Source organism: Crinia signifera, chromosome 4 (assembly GCF_055691185.1).
Source record: "Crinia signifera chromosome 4, ASM5569118v1, whole genome shotgun sequence".
In the NCBI taxonomy this organism is placed as follows: Eukaryota; Metazoa; Chordata; class Amphibia; order Anura; family Myobatrachidae; genus Crinia; species Crinia signifera.
In genome coordinates, this window is record NC_139220.1 from 46594158 (window position 1) to 46608372 (window position 14215).

The 14215-nt window shown below is 40.3% G+C and overlaps 1 pseudogene; it reads right to left on the reverse strand.

Moving 5' to 3' along the window:
- Nucleotides 1–5849: 5849 nt before the first annotated feature.
- Nucleotides 5850–5968, reverse strand: LOC146077305 (5S ribosomal RNA; annotated as a pseudogene).
- Between the last annotated feature and the right edge of the window lie 8247 nt (nucleotides 5969–14215).

The following is a 14215-nucleotide window of genomic DNA, read 5'->3' on the forward strand; positions in this document are numbered from 1 at the left end:
CAAACCATGCACCTGTAATTCCAATTTTGTCATCTATAGGATCACGTGTGGATGTGGCCTATTCTATATAGGGAAGACAAAAAGAATGTTAAAGATTCGAATACAAGAACATCTAAGAAACATTAAGAATAAACTTATCACTCATAATTTACCCTGTCACTTTTTGGAAAAACATGGATCTAATCCAGACAAAAATAATTTCTCCTTTACTGCCCTTGAACATATACTTGCGAACCCCAGAGGAGGCAATAGAGAGTTACTATTATCCAAACGAGAGACCTTCTGGATTTATACGCTAGGCTCTCTATCCCCCAATGGACTCAATGAGAACATCGATATTGTTTCCTTTTTATAGATCCACCTAAACCTTCACTTTTTCCCCCTAGTCTAGAAAGTTACAAATATTTTCTTTTTCCTTTTTTCTTTCTACTGGTCCACTTTTTCAGTATACTCACATTCCGGGTAGGGTCAAACTGACCCACACATTAAGAATTGGCTAGTTTCGAAATAGCTTATTGATTGATGCGGGTAGGCAAAACCATATGTACATATAAGACCAGTCTAGTTAGAAACCTGGTAGTTTAACATCCAAGGGGTTAAACCATTGGATGTTTTAAAATTAACCATGCAGACTGTTCTAACTTCAGCCATTATGTATAATATATTTAGATTATCCATTGTGCCCCTATAGAGGTAGGATTTTACCCCTTCTACTAACAACCTTCAGTGAGACATATAGAGCACTTTACCACCTATAGATAGTGTTACACTCCATATATAAGTAGCCACCAGTAGTATACAACCACCGGAAGATAGTGTTTTCTTTCCATTATTGATTATCCCTCCCCCCCACTATTATCCCTATTGAGCCATAAACTAAGTTTTATGCATTTTGATTCCCCATTAGCGGAGAAGTAACCTATAAAGGTCTATATTAGACTCTCACCACTAGTATAAATACACACTTTTACCCACTCACACATATAGATACTAGAATAGACACAGTAATATGTCATCCACATTAGTGGAAATTTATGTACAAAGCACATTATTAGTTAATAGATATTGGACTATTCTATTTATCCACTAGTCACATATGGCCAAAAGGATCCTTGAACACTTGCACATTCCCCATTAAAACTCACTTTTATACCCTTAGAAGAGCGTAGTTAATACTATTTCAGTCATTTATTAAATATTCTATTAGGTAAGTCTTGTTGAATGTAGCGCTTTGGAACGCACACTGACACGCATGATGTCATTGAGGGAGCGCCATTTGAGCCACCTCTATTTGTCACATGATCGCCTAAAGGTGAAACACAGTCTGACACGCTGAGCGTGTTCAGATGCGCGCCGCAGCGCCAGCTCCATATCGGCACCATAGAGAGGGCTGGAACGCACTACGAGGGGTGGAACGCATAGCGTTCCCGGAAGTAACCCCCGCCGGCTATTCATGGTCCGTTTCTAGGACAATTTTAACATAGCGTGCCCGCACAGTAACAGGAGCTCTGGACACATACACAGCCCACCCGGGGGTCCATTAATAGAACTATTAACGTTGTATTAATTAAAGATCATCTTTGTATGCATTACCTGCATACAGGAAATGACGTCAACACCCACAGGGTATTTAAACCCTGTGTACCAGACGGGGATTATCTCTCCACCTGGACTGCGGACACCCCACTGCATATTGATTTTGGTAGGTTGCACTAGATTGGTCTTATATATCTAAAAGGTAACCCTATTAAAAGGATACCACTATGTATTGATTATTGTTTGACTTTATCCTCTGTGTAAATTATGACCCAGAGGTACTGTTACAGTCTGATGCTGTCAAACTGTTTTGCTACAATGTTGCGATATACACTGTGTAGAAACCAGGCTATAGAATCCATGTTTGGCATAATGAATAATAGTAACATCCTGCAACTATGTGAGGAACTGCATTTGTAGAATAGCTTACCTAAAGCTGTGAACTGGAATATATGTAATTATATGAAAGCCACCTTATTTCAATTGATGTACATGTAGTCCACTATTAGCTCAATAGATTAGGATTTATTGTTTATTGCTATTATTTGTAGTGCATATCGCAGAACTGAAAAAGACTCAGCCGGAGAGCTGTTCTATTATTGTATCACCCTGGGTATGTACAAATTTATTCAAATTGTGGGTATGAACATTCCGTTACTCACTAAGCATGCTTATAATTGTGATAAGAAAGTATGTCAATGATGGTTCCTACCAGACTAGGAAATGTATATAAGATTATGATTGATAAAATGTTCATTCAGTACCATTTTTTATTGTAATGGGGCATTGTAAATTATGTCTATATGAACGTATGATTAACAGTCTGAAATGGGAATGGCTATGTAGCCGGAAACTTTAAAAAGGTATTTGGGAAGTACTTGATTGTATGTATTGGGCTCAAAGTTTAATATTGAATGTATATATGAAATTATGGTTATACACAGTAATAGCCATTATTTTAACAGTAAATATGATGTTAGCAGGGGGTCACACTGATGCATTATTAGAGTACACTCATTTGTACCTTATCAACCCCCCATTTTAGAGAATTCTAACATTCTTAAAACGTCATGATATATGATTAACGGCTGTATCACGACCTACGACTACTCTGACCACTATCCGAATCTGAACATCTGAGAAGTTTTTTTCTCTCACATGAGTGAAAACTGCCCTAACAGATTGGTATGTTATCCACTCACCTAAATCTATTACTTCTATTCACCAGGGTGTATCAGACCATCTGCCCCTGGGTGTTTTTAATAAATCTTTTTTTCCACTGCTATCTCCTAATTCCTACCTGCCACGATAAAAAAGCATTGGTGATATCAGAGAGATATATATCGTTTCCTTTTTTTCTTCCTCGTTTTCTCCTCTTCCTTCCATACATTTCGTCCTCTTATCTTATCCATTCCAGATTATAGGATATTGTACACTATTTTATTTATGGCATTGTTTCACCATTTTAGATCACGTGTATTACCCCTGAAGAAGTCCCTTAGGGACGAAACGCGTAGGGTAACTCAGACCATCCTTACCATTGGTCGAATCAGGAATGTATACACCTCTGTGAAGACAATTATTGGATAACCACTGTTTGTTGTATTTTATACATTTTATTGTTTGAAATAAACATTTTTGATTTGAATGTATTGTTGGTGAAACATATCGAAGCGCACCTCTACACCTTTCATGCTATCTCTTTCTATTGGACCTCTATTAACAGCGAGGCCCCAGAGTAGTGCTGCTTCCCAAAGAGCGCAGGATAAGGCCACAACCCCCCTTTTTTCTGAATATATATATATATATATATATATATAAAAAACACAGGGTGACCCCAAGAGCGCCCAGTACAATACAGCAGCTTCTCTACAGATCCCCCTGTTAGTGGGAGATAGGGAAAACACAGAAAAAGAGAAAGAGTAGAGAGCGCTAGAAGTTCTCAACCACCTATAAAAAAGTTGTCACCACTATGATTTATGGTGCAAATGGAATAACAAAATACAATAAAAAACTTTTATTAAAATTCCGTAATTCACATAAGGATTTCATCTTTAGGATGTAGCTTCAATAACCCTATATATATGTGCTACTGACTGCATGCCGTGCGATGCGAGTCCCGATGCGATCTGATCGCATCGGGACTCGCATAGCACGGCAAAGCTACCCGTGTGTACACACCATAATACATTATAAAACGGGGAAGTATAAACTTAAAGCCATCAGCATCTATTCTTATAGTCCTATCTACTATCCAGTTTTGTGTTGTTTGCTGATGGCTTTATTCAGCCCCGTTTTATACAGCATGCACTGGGTGTGTTTTGTGCATTTAAGGCTTGTGTTTATTGTATTTTCGTATTCCAGATGGCAATGTGTTACAAGCATTGAAACTTTGAACTAGTGATACAGTGAGCGTTGTCTATTCCTAGCCTTATTATGCTGCATGTGTGTGGGATATATATAGGGAAGCCAATCCCGGGGCATTTTTTCAATCCCGGGATTCGGGATTGAAAAATGCTCAATCCCGGGATTCCCGGGATCTCGGGATTGGCTTTCCTAATAAAAAGACCCAGTAATTACAATGTAATTTCTTACATTTGATGGTTGCCTGGTGGGGGGACTGGTCGTCCATGCCGCTGGCATGCTGGCTGGGTGAGCGGGTGGGCGTGCAGGCTGGCTGGGTGGACGCTTGTGCTGGGCAGGTGGGCACGCTGGCTGGGCAGGTGGGCGGCGCAGCATTACAATGCCGGGCGCGACCTCTGCCTGCGCAGCGTGACCTCATCTCACGCTGAGAGGTCACGCTGCACACAGTGCTGCCGGGAGAAGTCGGGCAGCGTCTGAGCGATGCTCAGACGCTGCCCGGCATTAGACTGCGCGCATGCGCAGTCTAATCCCGAAATCCCGGGATTGGAAACTCCAATCCCGGGATTGAAATCCCGGCGTTTTGGGGGCCAAATCCCGCGATCCCGCCGATCCCGATCCCGGGATTGGCCACCCTAGATAGAGATATATATATATATATATATATATATATGAAAAAAATGCTTAGAGCCTGGCGACTACAGTTTAAAATTATGTATATAAATAGGCTTAGTGTTTAAAAAATAAATACATTTATTTTACAGTACAAAATATACAATCAATAACAATCGGGGTAGGGATATCTCAATAAAAATACGGGGAAAATTCATATATAATAAAGTGCTGGAGGTGACATAAGAATTGCTAAAACGTATTTAAATTGATAAGAGGTAATAAGAGATATTTCATAAAAAGGATAAGATGCACGATGAGATAAAAGAAAATGGTGGAATCGCTTAGCTTTGGGTGTGGAGAACACAAGAGTTCAGAAGCTGCCCGACATGTTTCGTCTCAAAAGGACTTCCTCAGGGGGTGGGGACATACTGGAGGGAGCAGATATTTATGCAGAGGCAGATGTTACATCACTTCCTGTGATTATTTATTCAATCAATCAATTAAGGGCTGAAGCGAGTGTTTTTAGTGGAATGTGCTATAAATCACTCATAAACATAGGGCCGATAATGCTAGGAAATATTTCAGTTTAGTATAGTGATAATGTGCACAATAAGCACAGTATAAGATTCGGATCGTGGTGGAGTGGGGCGCAACGTCATATCCGCCCCACTTCCGCCCCGCATCCGGCATCCCAAGAGTTCAGTTGCGCATGCGTCTTTTTCATATGTTGCGCTGAAGGTCCTACATCTCCGTGGCTTCACACGCTGATTGGTTGCTGATGGGCTTCCTGCTTTTGGAACGCACCGTTAGTCGTTCGTTTCCTTGCTTTGGAACGCACTCAGGCGCCGAGTTTCACGTTCATAGTGGCTTCATATGGTTGCCATGGAGACAGATCTTCACGCAGTGTGTATTCATTTGCAATACTCGCCGGGGCTTGTCAGCGTAGTTGGTACACCCTCAGCGGGGACAGTGTTGGGATAGTCATTTATGTAAGAGGATGAGGGAAAACAAGGAAATCAATTAGTACATAAATGTAGTCATTGTGTTCCATTATACACAGTTTGAACTGTTGGTAAGGGATTTCGAATAAGCTAAAATAGCACGGCAGTTTATGATCATATATCCTGATTAATATGCTTGCAATTGCACTGGGTTGGAAAATAACTTAATATCCCAAATAGAGTTTGTTAGAGGTGAACAGAGAAATTTTTTTTTTTTTTTTACTTAGACAGGATGTAAATTATAAATATATATACAGTCATATATGAGGGAGGGGAAAAGAAACAGGTGGATGTTAGTGTGGATCACCTTTACATACATGTCATACCTTCACCATTTAGTTACAGCACCCAATATTCCTAGGAGGTTCCCCTTCCTAGTACTAGTCGGGCCCAACACTGCTTAGCTTCCAAGATCGAACGTGGTTGGGCGGTACCAGTGTGGTATGGCTGTAGTGTGGTTGGTGGTAATGCGGTTGGCATAAAAGGATTCCACAAGCTTAGAGAATACTCTGATCAAGAAGGGATGGACAAAGAGATAGCCTAGGACTAGTTAGAACATACCGGACCATTGGTGGTACGAGAATAGGGGTTCGTGTTCCCACAGTGTAGTCTGGGATCCTTTTGTTCGGGCATCGGATGGAATTCAAGATATTACAGGAAAGGTGCTATTTCGTAGCTGTCATTAAATCCTTCTGGATGGAGGGTGTTTAATTCGAAGATCCAGAACATTTCTCTTTTTGACAGTAGGTTTGACAGATCTCCACCTCGTTCTCCTAGTGCGACCAGTTCGATTCCTTTAAACATAAGCTTTTCCGGATCTGCATTATGATGTGTTGAGAAGTGCTGGGATACTGCGTGTGTCTGAACCTTGTTCTTGATGTTTCTAACATGCTCCTGAATTCTGATCTTCAATGATCTTTTTGTCTTTACCACGTATTGTAAGTTGCATGGGCACTCCAGAAGATAAATAACAGATGGTGTAGTGCAGTTTATGAAATGTTTGATCTTATACTCCTTGGATTTGTCTTTATTGTGAAAAGCTTTCCTGTTGGGATGTAGTAGGCGGCAAATGATGCAATGGCCACATTTACATAGTTACATAGTTACATAGTAGGTAAGGCTGAAAAAAGACTTGCGTCCATCTAGTTCAACCTGGTATAGATATCCATTGCTGATTTGGTAGGTTCTGGTATTTTACAGACAAATTATATTTCTTATTTGTACCCATGGATGTTTTTCTCCAGTAAATCTTTGTCCAACTTTGCCTTGAACGCATTTAATGAGCCAGCCATTACCACCTCTCTGGGAAGAGAGTTCCAGAGTTTGACTGTTCTGACCGTAAAGAAATTCTTTCTACTAGCTGAATGAAATCTTTTTTCTTCTAATCTATACTCATGCCCTCGCGTCCTAGATTCCTTTCTAGTAGAAAATAGGGTGTGTGACAGTTCCTTATATTGGCCCTTGATATACTTGTACATGTTGAGCATGTCCCCCCTTAAACGTCTCTTTTCTAATGTAAATAGTCCCAAATTGCTTAATCTCTCCCCGTAGCTTAAATTCTCCATTCCCCTAATAAGCTTTGTTGCTCGCCTTTGGACTTTTTCTAATTCTATGATGTCCTTTTTATAGTGTGGGGCCCAGAACTGTACTCCATACTCTAGGTGAGGTCTCACCAATGCTTTATATAGTGGCATAATTACCCTTGAGTCCCTAGTTTCCATTCCCCTCTTAATGCATGCCAGAATTTTGTTGGCCTTTTTTGTAGCTACATTACAATGGGCACTACATCCTAGATTGCTGTCTATTTGGACTCCTAGATCCTTTTCAAGTATGGAATTACCCAGTTCCTCTCCGCTAAGGTTGTAACTTGCACACTGGTTGTGTCTCCCAAGGTGCATAACCTTACATTTATCTACATTGAACCTCATCTTCCATTTTTTAGCCCACTCATCTAGAATTGCAAGATCATTTTGAAGCATGGTGACATCTTCTGGTGATTTGATGACTTTGCTAAGTTTTGTATCGTCCGCAAAGATGGATACATTGCTGAGTAACCCTATCCCAATATCGTTAATAAAAATGTTAAACAAAATGGGCCCCAAAACCGAGCCCTGGGGCACTCCACTTAGTACCGGTATCATATCTGATACGGCACCATTCACAACCACTCTTTGTTCTCTATTACATAGCCAATTCCCTACCCATCTGCAGATATTTTCACCCAATCCTAGGTTCTCCATTTTATTAATCAATCTCTTGTGTGGGACAGTATCAAATGCTTTAGCGAAATCTAGGAAAATCACATCTACAGCATTTCCATTATCGAGGTTTTTGCTAACCTCTTCATAGAACCCTAGTAGATTAGTTTGGCATGAACGATTTTTCACGAACCCATGTTGGTTAGTACTGAGTAGACGGTGATTATCTAAATATTCCTGGATACCATCCCTTAAAAATCCTTCAAATAGTTTACCCACAATTGATGTTAAACTAACGGGTCTGTAATTAGCGGGATCTTCCTTTTTTCCTTTTTTGAATATTGGCACTACAGAAGGGGCCGGGCTCATCTTTGCAGGGGATGGCGATGGCGACGCCATCGCCATTCCCTGCTCCCGCGCCATCTGTGTGTCGGAAGGGGACGCGCGCGCACGAGGTGCGCGCGCGTCCCCTTCCGACGGTGCTGCCGTCCCCTTCCGACGGTCGCCCGGTGCCCACACCGGGCGCCCGCACCCCCCCACAGCCTCCTCGGGTCCCCCCAGCCCCCCTCGAGCGGGAGGCGGACAGTATTGCGTCCGCCTCGCAGGCCGGCCGCCCGGATACTGAGACGCGCGTGCGTGGGGGACGCACGCGCGTCTCAGTCAGATGGCGCGCCGTGTTGCTGGCGGATCGCCAGCAGCATGCTGCTGGCGATTCGCCAGCAAGCATAAGGCCGGCGCCGTCTGTACCTCTGCTATTCTCCAATCTTTTGGTACTATACCTGACGATAGTGACTTGCTAAAAATATAATGTAGGGGGGTAGCTAGTTCATCCCTTAATTCCATTAATACCCTCGGATGAATCCCATCTGGCCCTGGTGACTTATTTGTTTTGAGTTTGCTTAGCCTCAGTATTATTTCCTTCGGCGTGAAATCCACAATGAGATCTGGCTTATTTGTCCCGTTTGTGGTAAATGTTCGTTCCACAGTCTGCTCTCCCTTAGTAAATACTGATGAGAAGAACTCATTTAACAGTTTTGCTTTTCCCTTGTCCTCAGTAACACTTTTTCCACTAGTATCAGTTAGTGGGCCTATGTTTTCCTTAATTAAACGTTTACGATTTATGTATTTAAAAAACTTCTTTGGGTTGGTTTTGCTTTCAGTGGCTATACACTCTTCATATAATATTTTAGCTGCTTTGATTACCCCTTTACAAGTTTTGTTTGATTCTTTGTATTTTGCGAATGCCTCCTCATTCAAGTTATTTTTATAGAATTTAAAGGCTCTGGTTTTATTGTTGATAGCTGACCTTACTTCTTTGTCCAACCATGGTGTTTTTTTTTGTTGAATTTACCTTTAATTACTTTAGGAATGTATTCAATAGTTAGTGAATCAAGCACCTTTTTTAGAGTATCCCACATTTCCTCTGCATTTTTTCCCTCCATAACCGTTTCCCACCCAATTCCTGTAAGGGCTTCCCTGAATAATTCAAAGTTCGCTTTTCTGAAGTTTAGTATTTTTGCAGATCCTTTTTGATGTAATTTACTGAAGTTGATTTCCAGTGAAACCATATTGTGATCACTATTCCCTAATTGTTCAATTACTTTTGTGTTTGAAACTAAGTCTGTGTTATTTGTTAATACTAAGTCCAAGAGCGCCTCATCACGAGTTGGAGTTTCTACCGTTTGTGTAATAAAATGGTCTTTAAGTAAGCTTAAGAACCCATTGCTTCTTGCTGATTTACCTGTTTCGTTTTCCCAATCAATGTCGGGTAAATTAAAATCCCCCATAATTAATACCTGACCCTGATTTGATGCTTGTTTGATTTGGTTTAAAAGAAGAGACTCTTCCCTTTCATTTATATTTGGTGGTCTATAGCATACCCCTATTATAAATTTGTTTTTTGGTTTCTTATTATTGTCGGTTATCTCTGCCCACACTGTCTCTGAGTTGTCGTCTTCCAGGTCTGTGCTCATAGTTTTCTCACATGATGTTAAGTTATTATTTACATATAGGCACACACCCCCGCCCCTTCTATTTTCCCTGTCTTTCCTGTAGAGTGTATATCCCTCCATGTTTAATGCCCAGTCATGCGACTCATTACACCATGTTTCTGTAATATCAATGATGTCGTAGTCATCCCTACTGATTACCGTTTCAAGCTCCCCGATTTTATTCACTAAGCTTCTTGCATTAGCCAGTAAGCATTTTAATTTATGTTTATTTTTAGATATGGCTCTAATATTGTGATTAGTTTCACCCCAGGACCCATTTGATTTCTTTACTAGCTTCCTCTTTCCCCTCTCCCCTTCAATAGACTCTCTACAGGCCTCCCCACCATGCACACTGCCTGCCCTCTCCATAGTTCTGGGAATTCTTCCTCTGTCATTCCCTCCTTCCCGTATACTAAGATCATCTGTACCTAAGAACTGTAATGGGGTAACGTGACTGTTACAACATAACATTTTATTACATGACATTCCTGATGCACCCTGAGAGTTACCCCCGATTATACCCTTGTTATGTCCCAGGGCTTTGTCTATGTCTCCGTCCCCCCCCCCCATCTCCTTCCCCCATATGATTCCTGATCCCAGTCCGGCTTCTCTCCCTGATGGTCCCATAATGTCTTGCTGCCCCCACCCCCCCGTCGCCTAGTTTAAAATCTCCTCCAACCCTCTAACCATCCTTCCCCCCCAGCACCGCAGCCCCCTCCTCGTTCAGGTGCAATCCATCACGGCAAAATGATGGCGCCTGACCGAGAAGTCCGCCCAGTGTTCCATGAACACGAATCCCTCTTTCCTACACCAATCCTTAAGCCACACATTTACCTCCCTGATCTCCCTCTGCCTCCCTGAGCTAGCGCGTGGCACTGGTAATATTTCCGAGAAAATTACCCTAGATGTCCTCGCCTTTAATTTCTTACCTAATTCCCTATACTCTTTCTTGAGGACATCCCACCTACCATTGACTTTGTCGTTGGTGCCGATGTGCACCAAGACCGCCGGGTTGCTCCCAGCCCCTCCCAACAATCTGAGGTTACAAGAAAAAAGACAATGGAGCTGCGCTTAGCAAAATCATATACAATTTATTAAAAAAATCAATCAAAATTAAAACATAATCAATTTCATGTATTTTGTTAGTGGCCACTGTGACAAACAAGACGAACACACATATAACAATGCTCTGTTTAGACTGTTAGTAGAATACTTTTGAACTGTGTTCAACTTGTTAGTCCATAACATTTAATAAAAAAAACGGTTAGTAAAAAACCTCCCAATTATCAGGAGTAACTGTCCCCCACTCATGTGCACATGTTAGTGGATTTAACTCACTTATTTTCTGAGGGTTTATGTCCTTTTCAGAAAGGTGGGGATCCGGCTCTTGATACTTAGGAGTACATAGGACCAAATAATTTTTAGCAGTTCACTGCGGTCGCTGAGTGTGTTAATCCTCCAAACTGTATCCAGTTGCCACAAAGTTGTCCCGTCGCCCTCTACGCGTTTCTCCGCCTTCCGATATCAGCGGCTTCCTCAGGAGGTGATTGCAGCTTCCCCATAACGCTGCTTTATTTATACCTCTTACTTCCGGTCCGCGTCTTCGCGCGGTTTGCCGGTTCAGGCCTCGTTTTCGTACTGTACTTCCGCAATCGTCATGCGTGTCATTTGACGATCTCGCGCTGTTTGCAGAGGGTTTGTTTATGCGCGGTATACATACCATTGTGCGCGTTAGGCTTCTGTTATAACCTTCTCCCGCGAGATTTCTAGAGATCTTCCTCATAGATAGATGTTGCGTGTCACAGTATTGAATTACTGCGTTCCAAAGGAATAGGAAGTTCATTATTGGCCCGATTGTAATGCGTTTTTCTCTATGGGTAGTATTTAAAGCTGCATATCCAAGTGACTAGTGCTTTCATTATTTTTGTATATATTAAGCATATTCAGAGCACTTATTATACACATATAGGACAAACATATAACATTATATAGTATTATTATATTATTTCATTATAGAGCAAGATGTGCAAAAAGAATTAAAAAGAATTATAAAAAGTTATAAAAAATTATAGATTTATAAAAATAAGAGGAAAGAGTACACAATTTATTATAATAGAAATGTCTATATACAATTGTATGGAATTCTAAGGCTTCTACATATATATATATAAAAAAAGTCATTTATTTTAACTTTAATAGATCTTTAATTATTCATATATGGAGTCCCTCTTCCTTTTAAGACTCCTCCATAATTATACTAATTTAGTTACTGCGCATATGGAAATGAGATAATTATAAATATCTATATATCTATAAGCCCTATCTGTATATATATGATATCCAATGACTATTACCAACGATAAAGCCCACAGTCATTAAATGCAAAACTCTCTTATATAGTTATTAGAGTATTCCAGGTATATTTAGCAAAAAACTCTCTGTATACATATCAATACATATCCAGTTTATGCGACAGATCTAAGATGTTACTAGGATTAAATTCCAATTATATCATATTGAATAGCTTATTTGGGTGGGAAGTATAGCATTAAGCATAAAATACAACATTAGATTCACATATAGCTTTTACCCCCCCCCCACCCCCCCCTCCTCCCTTCATACAGCAGGTCATTTAATAGCCCCCCTTATCCCTTATTCCCCCCCCCACCCCCCTAATTGATTTTAAATATGCAACATTATAGCTGAGTAGTAACGACAATGAGTCAGATTATATCATATGATCAGATCTTATTAAGTTCAATGGTGTCATTCAATCCCTTAGGCACCAAGGTACACAGGCGGAATATCCAATAGGCTTCACGGCTACATAATTTATTAAATCTATCTCCTCCCCTTTCTGTGTTCTTTATATGTTCTATTGCCTTTATTTCCACATTGTCCAACGATGTTCCCTGACACTCTGAAATATGTTTGGACAATGGGTGATTTTTCACGCCTCCCAGGATATTCCGCCTGTGTTCCAAGTACCTTACATTTAAACACCGTATGGTGCGGCCGACATATTGTAGGCCGCAACCACATTGGATAACATAAATAACATATGAGGTCCTACAATTCATGAAATCCTTTATTTGAAAAGTTTCTCCCGTATTATTGGATTTGAAATCCACCGTTTTCTTTTTCATCCCTTTGCAGGTAATGCATTTGTCATTCCCACATTTGTGGAAACCCAATGGTTTTTCTGGGATCCAGCTTTTAATATTTCCTGTTTCTGTTGAGGACCGTGTGTCCTCTGAGAAGTGGCTCTTCACCAATTTAGTTTTTATATTCTCACCTTTTCTGAAGATTACTTTCCCATTGGGCTCGATAATCTCCTTCAGGAAATTATCCTGCATTAATAGGGCTGTATTCTTTCTTATTATTTTTCTAATTTCATCTGAACACTCATTAAACTGTGTAACGAATTGTGATGATCTATCATTATTTTTCTTCTTTTTACTTGTACTCCCCATGTCCAATAGGTTCTCCCTCTCTATCGCTTCTACTTGTTCTACTGCTTTTTTTATAATTTTATCGGGATATTCTTGTTCTTTAAAGGAGGAAATCATTGTGTTCGATTGTCGCTGATAAATTTCATTAGATGAACAATTCCGTTTAACCCTCACTAGTTGTCCTTTAGGGACGTTGTCTCTCCAGACTTTCCCATTGGGCTCGATAATCTCCTTCAGGAAATTATCCTGCATTAATAGGGCTGTATTCTTTCTTATTATTTTTCAACAATTTGATGAGATTGCTGATTAAACACAGAGAACAAAAAGTGTCAGATATACAAAAAGAAATTGAAGAGGTGTATACTCTTTTAAAGACACATGAGAAATCTCAGGAATATAAAGATAGGGATACACAAGTCAACAATAACGTCAAAGAATTCGAGCAGGAATTAATTTCCAAAAAGGAATTAAAAATGAGACGAGATCAAGATGATTATGATAAAGGGGAAGTACATAATTATAATAGAATAGGGAGACAGCAGGTTATGTATAGGAGAAATAGCTCCAATGATAGGAAAAAATATGGACTTGAAAATCATAAACAAGAATGGAGAGATAGACAGGATAAGAGAGTTCAATTTAAATTGAGAGCTCCAGAGAAAAACTATAGTAGATTTGAAAATAGAAAGGGAAGTAACGATTACAATAAAAAAGGTTTTAATCATAAAAATAGATTTGACACTCTGAGAAATTATTCATCACCACATAATGATTATAAAAAGATGAGTAGAAATCCCTCTGAAACAGAGGAAGAATGGGAACAATCCCCCAGGTCGAGTTATTTTTTAGAGGGAGCTCTGGGTCCAAAACCCCCCAGAGAGACTCCGTTAAAACGCCCAAGAGGTCGAGAAAGAGGGGAAATAGAGGAGGAAGGAGACTACAGGCTCACAAAAAGTCGCTGTGTAAGGTAAAAACCTCTGGTAAAGGGATTTATAATTTGTCCTCTAAAACCCTCACAGAAAATGAAATCCATCTGTTAGAAAAAGGGCTTAATTTCGCCC